This window comes from Triticum urartu, chromosome 4A (genome assembly GCF_056163025.1).
Source record: "Triticum urartu cultivar PI428250 chromosome 4A, HENAU_Tu73, whole genome shotgun sequence".
Lineage (NCBI taxonomy): Eukaryota > Viridiplantae > Streptophyta > Magnoliopsida > Poales > Poaceae > Triticum > Triticum urartu.
In genome coordinates, this window is record NC_141876.1 from 12,945,521 (window position 1) to 12,953,186 (window position 7,666).

The 7,666-nt window shown below is 44.2% G+C and overlaps 1 pseudogene across 1 annotated transcript; it reads left to right on the forward strand.

The window, feature by feature from the left end:
* Positions 1–6,037: 6,037 nt before the first annotated feature.
* LOC125553410 (pectinesterase QRT1-like) lies at positions 6,038–7,326 on the forward strand (annotated as a pseudogene). The gene is made up of 2 exons (XR_015601957.1): positions 6,038–7,029; positions 7,124–7,326. The product of XR_015601957.1 is annotated as a pectinesterase QRT1-like (transcript).
* Positions 7,327–7,666: the final 340 nt, after the last annotated feature.

The following is a 7,666-nucleotide window of genomic DNA, read 5'->3' on the forward strand; positions in this document are numbered from 1 at the left end:
GCCGCGGCCGACGTGGTCCCGCCGGGGTGTCCCGCCTGGAACGGCAGCAGCGGCTGCCCGGTGCAAGTCAGCGCGGAGAACGGCTGCAGCGGTCCGGTGGCCGCCGCCTGCGGCATCTGCTGTAGCGACCAAGGGCCCGATGACGGCGTCGGCACCAAAAGCTAGAGGGGCGCCGCGGCAGCCGGAGGGCCGCCCGGTGGAGCCGCCTGGAACAACAGCATCAGAGGGGCGCCGTACGGGGAGACGCCCTGGGGCGGCCACGGCGTGTGGCCGTAGGCGGCCACGGGCGCCGTCGGCAGGGGCATGTAGGGCCCGGCCGCGTACTGCTGCTGCTGCAGGTGGAGGCTCTGGACGGCGGTGACGAGGTCCCGCAGGGTGCCGTGACCTGCTCCGGTGTGAAGACGGCGGACGGCGGTGGCGCGGAGGGAACCGGGGATGGCGGCGCGGGCGGGGTCGCGGTGGAGACGTGGCCCGCCAGCGCGGTTGTCCCGGCGGCGGACGTCATCAGTGCGGTGACGGGTGGCGCCGTCGTTATCGGCGCGGTGAGGGGCGGCGCCGTCGTCATCGGCGCGGTGAGGGGCGGCGCCGTCGTCATCGATGTGGTGGAGCCGCTGGAAAGCGCCGGCGGTGGTGGTGGCAGCAACATGATCGGAACTTGGTCTTTGATTACCAAATTGGTAGGACTAGCTGAAACATGGTGGCTTCAACTTGGTTATAGTAATTCTTGGGCATGATGCTGGAGTAATTCTTGAAGTTTCATGTATTCTGCTCTTTCTTCAGTTATCAATTAGCTTAATTGCATACACATGAATAGATATGCTTGCTGCACCTAGCAAAATAAGATTAGGAGGTGTATTCAGTGGAGTACATTTAATTGGTTTTGACATCTCTGTAATATACTGTATCCGTCAACTTTGCAGCCCTCGTCTCCGTTGACTTCGCCTTCGTCGTCTCCGTCGACTTCGCCGCAAGGCCATCTGCCATCGCCTCCGCCGACTTGGCCGGAAGCCATGAGCTATCGCCTAGACCTACTTTGCCGCAGGTACTTTTGAAGCATCTGATGGGTCTCGTCTATTTGTCAATTCGTCAGTTTACTGTAGCCAATATAGCTGTTGCCGACAGTAGAGTACATTTAACTGACAAGCAACACATGCCCTCCTACATATATGGATTTTGTTTGTACTGGAAAGCAGCAGACTAAATTCATAAAGGAAGATGTATGTGATGAGTTCACTGATTAAAAAAATATAGGATGCTTCAGCGACCCCATTGTATGAATATGTTTGTTTTAAAACAAGCTAGCGTGTGTGTTCATTCCTATATTTTCTGTTATGTATGTTAGTTGGTTTTATTTACAGAAATTTACAAAAAAAAGTTTACTGATGTTCAATGGACTCCAAAAATTAATAGTACAGACTTGCCTCTGCTGCTGGAGGTAATTAGCCAGCCACTGATAGCTTCCTCTGTTGATGTTGCTTCTTTAGGTAAAGACCTGGCCAAATGGGGATCTGCACTTTGGATATGGGGATCCTCGATTTCTTTTTTGCAGTAACCTGAAATTATTTAGCAAATATTTATTGGCTGCCAAGAAATTTCCTCTGATAAATAATCTACAATCAGAAAATTAAGAGTATGTTATTCTTCTAATACATGTCTTGTTATCCACGTAGCAGATCCATCATGTTTCTGTAATGTCACATCCACGCTCAAGCTAGAATGCAGATAGAGGATTGGACTTTCAGTATACCGCATAAGTAGAGATGTGTCATGCTATTCAATCATGGTTTGGAGAGGTTAAGCTTCATAGTTAGGTTTTTCGGTATGCTCAGAGATAATAAAACTTGATGAGGCCTCTTACAACGCACTCTCGATATGACAGATTGAGGGAAAGAATTAAAGAACATATTGCTAAAATGAAGACCATTTTAATTGCTATTTCCTTTACAAAAATCCACTCTTGAGCTTTGCGGCAATCAATTTCTTCCTTTGTGTATGACTTAACCTTCATTTCCTACTGATGCAGATTTAATTTTGCTTCAGGGTTGGCCATAGCAGTTCTTCGGAGCCACTAGGCATCAATTGACAGGGAAGAGACTTTTTCTATTAGTCCCTTTGATTTTCTTCTGCTTGGGGAGTCCCTACATGCTTTTAAGTATCTGTTTTCATGGGATAATTCAGTCCCTATCTTTCTTGAGAGGATAGGACTAACTGAAAAATATTATATGGCTCACAACATGAAGAAGCATGCAGTAATTTATAAGTTTTGTTGTTTGCTAAACTCCGGTTCTGATTCGAAACATAGGTACATTATTTTCTGAGTTCGCCTTACTTGGTCAGATTATAAACTGATGCATTTCTAAGATACATGTTCAAGCTGAAGAGTCAAATGTACTAACTTTAAGAAATGAGTAAAACTGTATTATATTTCACCTCAGCTTGGACTCAGGGGGTTGTTAAAACGTAGGCTTTATGGTTTTTACTCTACGTATGCAACTACAACCATCTTCACTTGCTTTTGCTGTGCTATTCTTCACAGCAGACTAAGATGGTTAGTTTGCAAAGTTCTTGGATAAATTAGGAAGATATTGTTACTCTTTTTGCACATGTTGGACTGTCTTATACTGCTAACGTTTTCTTAACTTGGTGTACCTATAAATTGTTCTCCGAGACTGACTAAGCAGCCCTCATTATCATAAATGGTGTTCATTTGGTCTGTATATACAATTGCTTGATGTTGTTTGCAAAAATTAAATAAGTAAAGTTCCGACGGTGGTTTTGCGGTATGTATACTATCAATCTGTTTGAAATATGTATAATTAGATCACTCCATCACCATCTGTATGAAAGTTCCTATGTTAGTGTCGTCTACTGGTCATGTATGGTCAGTGTTTGTGTGCGACCAGAGATGCAGATGAAGATCTCATTTGACCCGCTGCTCCCCATCACCGACTCACAGAAGGACCAAGTGTTTGCTCTGCAGTGAACCCGTTGCAATGCACGGGCACATTTACTAGTACTTACTTATATAGGATAGTAGTAGTAGTAGTAGTACTAATAAAAGGGCTATCGCTTCTTACCACCGTAATTTCGTTCATTTTTGGTCCACCCACCTCGCCCTAATAATTTTTGTTTGGTTTCGTACGTTCACAAGTCAATGGGCCAGAATTTTGTTTGGTTTCGTACGTTCTTTGCAACTTTGAGTCAATGGGCCAAAATTTTGTTACCAGGCCAGTAAAGAAGTTCGACCTCACAATCTGCCGGCGGGGAGGATTCAGCGGCGCAGAGCGGGCAGGCGATGGGCATCGGGGGAAGCAGAGGAGGACGCCTGCCCCTGTCTCTGTGACGGCGCTGAGGGAGGACGAGGGGGTCGAACGAGAGTAGGGCTAGGGTTTTAAGCCAGGACGAGCTTTGGGCCTTGGGTCGGCTGGCTGCTGTTGGGCTTCTCTTTTTCTTTTTTCCTCTTGCCTTTTCACAATTGCAGAAATTGAGAAGAAAAAATTCTATTTTTTTATAAGAACAAAGGCAATGGGTAGGACTTCTCGAAAAAGGTGGAACTTGTTGACAGAGTTTACTGGAATATTTCCAAACCCACGGAGGTGCTTCCAGCAATTTTGGATGAAGTTGAATTCTAATTCACTTGAACTTAAATCAATGGATTTAAACTAGAGGTATAGTTTAGAAGTGTCCAAAATCATGAGATTTTAGTGGAGCTTGGGAAAAATATGTAAGAATTTTTGGCAAGGTTTGGGGCCAAACTTCATTCATCAAGAGGATAAAGAGAAACTTGGATTATCTTGAGATGTTCGGTGTTTGTCTATTGGACAAAATCACATCCACGGAAGATATGGCCGTCAAGTGCAGTGACGGAAGTGGGTAGGTATACTACGAGTACGAGGTGACAGGGCTGCCACACGCACAGTCTCATCTACGCAACATGTATATGAGTTATGAGATATAATACAATGCATGGGCATGTTTCCCAGTAGAATTAATACAATTGCTAGACAGATTTTTTTTTGCACAACCAGCAGCCATACCTCAAATTGCCCAACTTTAGTCAAAGGGATATATATGGGTCATGCCTACTCCCCATAGCCATTCTCTAGCAGAAGCATGTTGGGCACATCACTTGGAAGGCACAGACATGCATGAATTAGGATGGTCTGGGTATATCAACTTTTAATACTTTTGCATGTAAACAGCTTACTACAGTAAAGTGTGCCATTAAGGTATAGGCGTATAACTACAGATGTTTCCAGTATATCTGAATATTTTGCTTGGCCATTAGCATGTTTGAATGCCGTAACATCTCCAGTTTTTTTTTGTGAAGCGGAACATCTCCAGTTAACTTGCATTTTTCTGTAGGACATGACTTAGTCAATCCAATTCCTTACCTGCTACTCCCTCCGTTCGGAATTACTCGTCCAAAAAATGAATGTATCTAGATGTATTTTACTTGTAGATACATCCATTTTTGTGATAAGTAATTCCGAACGGAGGGAGTACGCCATAGTAGTCTGCTCATATTTATCAGCTAAGTGTGCAACTGCTACTGATTAGAAATGATAGGTGCATCTAGACGTGGTGAATATTCTACCGAATTTATCTTGCTTTTTGCCTGGTTGTGTTAGTGCAGCTGGGGTAGCATGAAAAAGGGGGAAGAAAAGGGATCAGAACTCAAGTTTAATTAGAGACTTGGTAGCTGAAAACCAAATATAGAAACAGTACATGTTCATACTTCATAGTACTATCTAGCATGGAAAAGGAAGAATAAATTGGATCAGAGCTGAATTTATTTAGTTGAGCCACCCCTGAACTGAGGTTTTGAGGCCGGAGTTGAGTGAAGCCGACTCCATGCAATTGATGTGCAGTTTGCTCTGGACCCCGGAGGCCCACTGCAAATTATGTACACTACTCCTACAGTCAATCAAAAGAGTAGGACGCTCGGGTTTCTTTGTAGAAATTCGATGGCGGTGTACTGGTGAATCTTCAAGGCTGAAAAAGTGATGTAGTTGCCAGCAGGCAGTTCCTGGAACTTCACCTCCCCGTAGTACTGTACTAAGATTATTTTTGTTAGAACAAACAATATTTTTTGTCTCGATTAAAATTAAATTGTTGTTGTAGGTGGCTGATGAATCCATGAGGTCAGTTGACAACAGGATCGAGTAGCTAGCATCAGCTAGAGTGCATTCATCTCTCACACTCCTGATGCGAGCAAATAAAGTTCCCACCATGATTTCGATCGATGAATCCCATCCAATATCAATGGAGAGCGAGGGAACAAAAAAAGGCGCATTGCATTCCTAACTAGAGGCGCTGCACGACACCATCATAGCTCATGAATGCATCTTCAGGGAAGCTCTGGAGACATGGTCTCTCCTCCACAAAACATACCTCTATATATGTGACACTGATGCACAGTTTTTCTTTTCTGATGAGTAACACGAAAGGCCCCAAACAACCATGAATGTTCCCGTTGTTGTAGTTGTACGACCCATGCCCATCGGTGCCGCAGCACACTTTTAGCCCGTACTTGAGTCCTACACACACGTACATTACATTACATGAATGAACCAGCAAGTTTATGGTTTTTCTGAAATCACGGAGACCGGCTAGCACACACCAAACACCATGCATGAATGCATGCATGCTGAACCCTCTTCTTAATGGAAAATACATGCAATGCTCTTTCATGTTCTTGAAAAAATAATGGCACGTACGTGCATAAGATATCCTTGTCCCCGAGAATGTCCCATGTAACCGATTGTTTGTCATGCAACACGAAGGGATGCATGAATTTTACATTGTAAATATGTATCTCGGTTGATGGAATAAAAGGAGAAAGAAATACATGTGTCATCTAGTCAATGATCTGGTAAAGGCAATGCAGACCATCCATAAAACTGAGGGTCATGCACCTACTTCGGGAGGAGAATTGATTCAAGACCACTCTCTCTGCTTGTTCTTTGCTCGTCCTTTCATTACCTGCCAATGTGAACTATATATACCCCAACTCAATAAATCGTTAGCCACAAAGAGAAGAAAGCACACCTTGCATATTGCATCAATCATGGGGATGAAGAATCTCTCGTTGTTCATGGGGTTGCTCATGCTTGCGTTGTTTCCAGTGCTGTCACGACAAGATGGTTTTGATCAATGGGTGACATTGCAAGAGAGTAAGACTAGCGTAGCCACATCGACACTTGACGCCAAGCTCTCTACAGCAGAAGCCTCAAGGATTGGTAATGGCGTTGATCCATACACTATCTTTGGCGGTGAAGATGGCATGTAGAAGAGCATCAGTGAGTGCATTTCCAACGTCCCCAATGACAACACTAGACGACATATGTTTAACCTAAAGCACGGAACAGTGTTCCGTGAGAAGGTGTTCACTGGGAAAGGTAAGCCTTTCATCACGCTAAAGTCCGATCCCTCCAACCCTGCTGTTATCGTCTGGAATGATACTGCCATGACCAAGGGAAAGGATGGCAAGGTCCTCACCTCCCGTGGTAGTAGCACTGTTACCATAGAGTCTGACTATTTCATTGCCTATGGTATTATCATCAAGAATGATGCACTTCCTGCCAAGGCGGGCGACAAACAAGTGCAAGCCACTGCATTGCATGTGACGGGCACAAAGGCAATTTTCTATAACTGCACGATCGAGGGCGGCCAGGGAGCCTTGTATGACCATCAGGGGCTTCACTACTTCAAGGCCTCTACAATCAAGGGAAGTGTCGACTTCATCTTTGGGTCCGCACGATCTTTGTATGAAGACTGTAGTATCATCTCTACTAACAAGGATATCACCAACATGGAAGTGGCACAAGAGGGGTGGGCTAGCGAGAGCCGTATCAACAGTGAGAGTGGTTTCTCCTTCAAGAATTGTACCATTAAGGGTGAGGGGAAACCAGTATTCTTAGGAAGGGCATCGGGGAACTTCTCGCAGGTTGTGTACTCCTCCACTGAGATGGACAGCGAAATTGTTCTCATCATATGGGAAAAGGGGAATATGAAAGTTCCTAAGAGGTACTTATTAACATCACTAATCCATGTGGCTTTAGTTCATATATAGGATTGATCAAAGTAACACATTTTGTTTGCTTGCTTCATCACACACCAGTGGGATCTACTATGGTGAGTTCAAATGCTATGGGCCTGGGTTAGATGCATCGAAGAAGGCTGGATGGGCCCTATCCCTAACTGAGGCTCAGGCCAAGCCCTTTACCTGCAAAAGCTTCATCTCAGGTGGCTCATGGATTACCCCCCTTCCCCCGGCTGATCCATAGATACAACCACATACTCACCTCTTTAATATTGCATGCATATTATAAAGAAGTGTATGTTTTATCTCTTTTAACACTTCCAATATATAGCGTGATGCATGCCCATGCATGAAATAGGCATATATTGTACTATGGTTTATATATATATATATATATATATATATATATATATATATATATATATAAATGCCTAAATGTTATTTTCTCTATTGCATGGTTCAAATGTATTTATTGTATAAATCTCAATGATCACGTGAGTTGATACTGTTATTGCACTGAGCTTTGATGACTTGTTCAAACGTGTGCGGATGAAGGAAAACCCCTCTAAGAGATGTCTCTCATCCTGTGTTGCTCTTATCGATGTATAGCTACCGCACCGG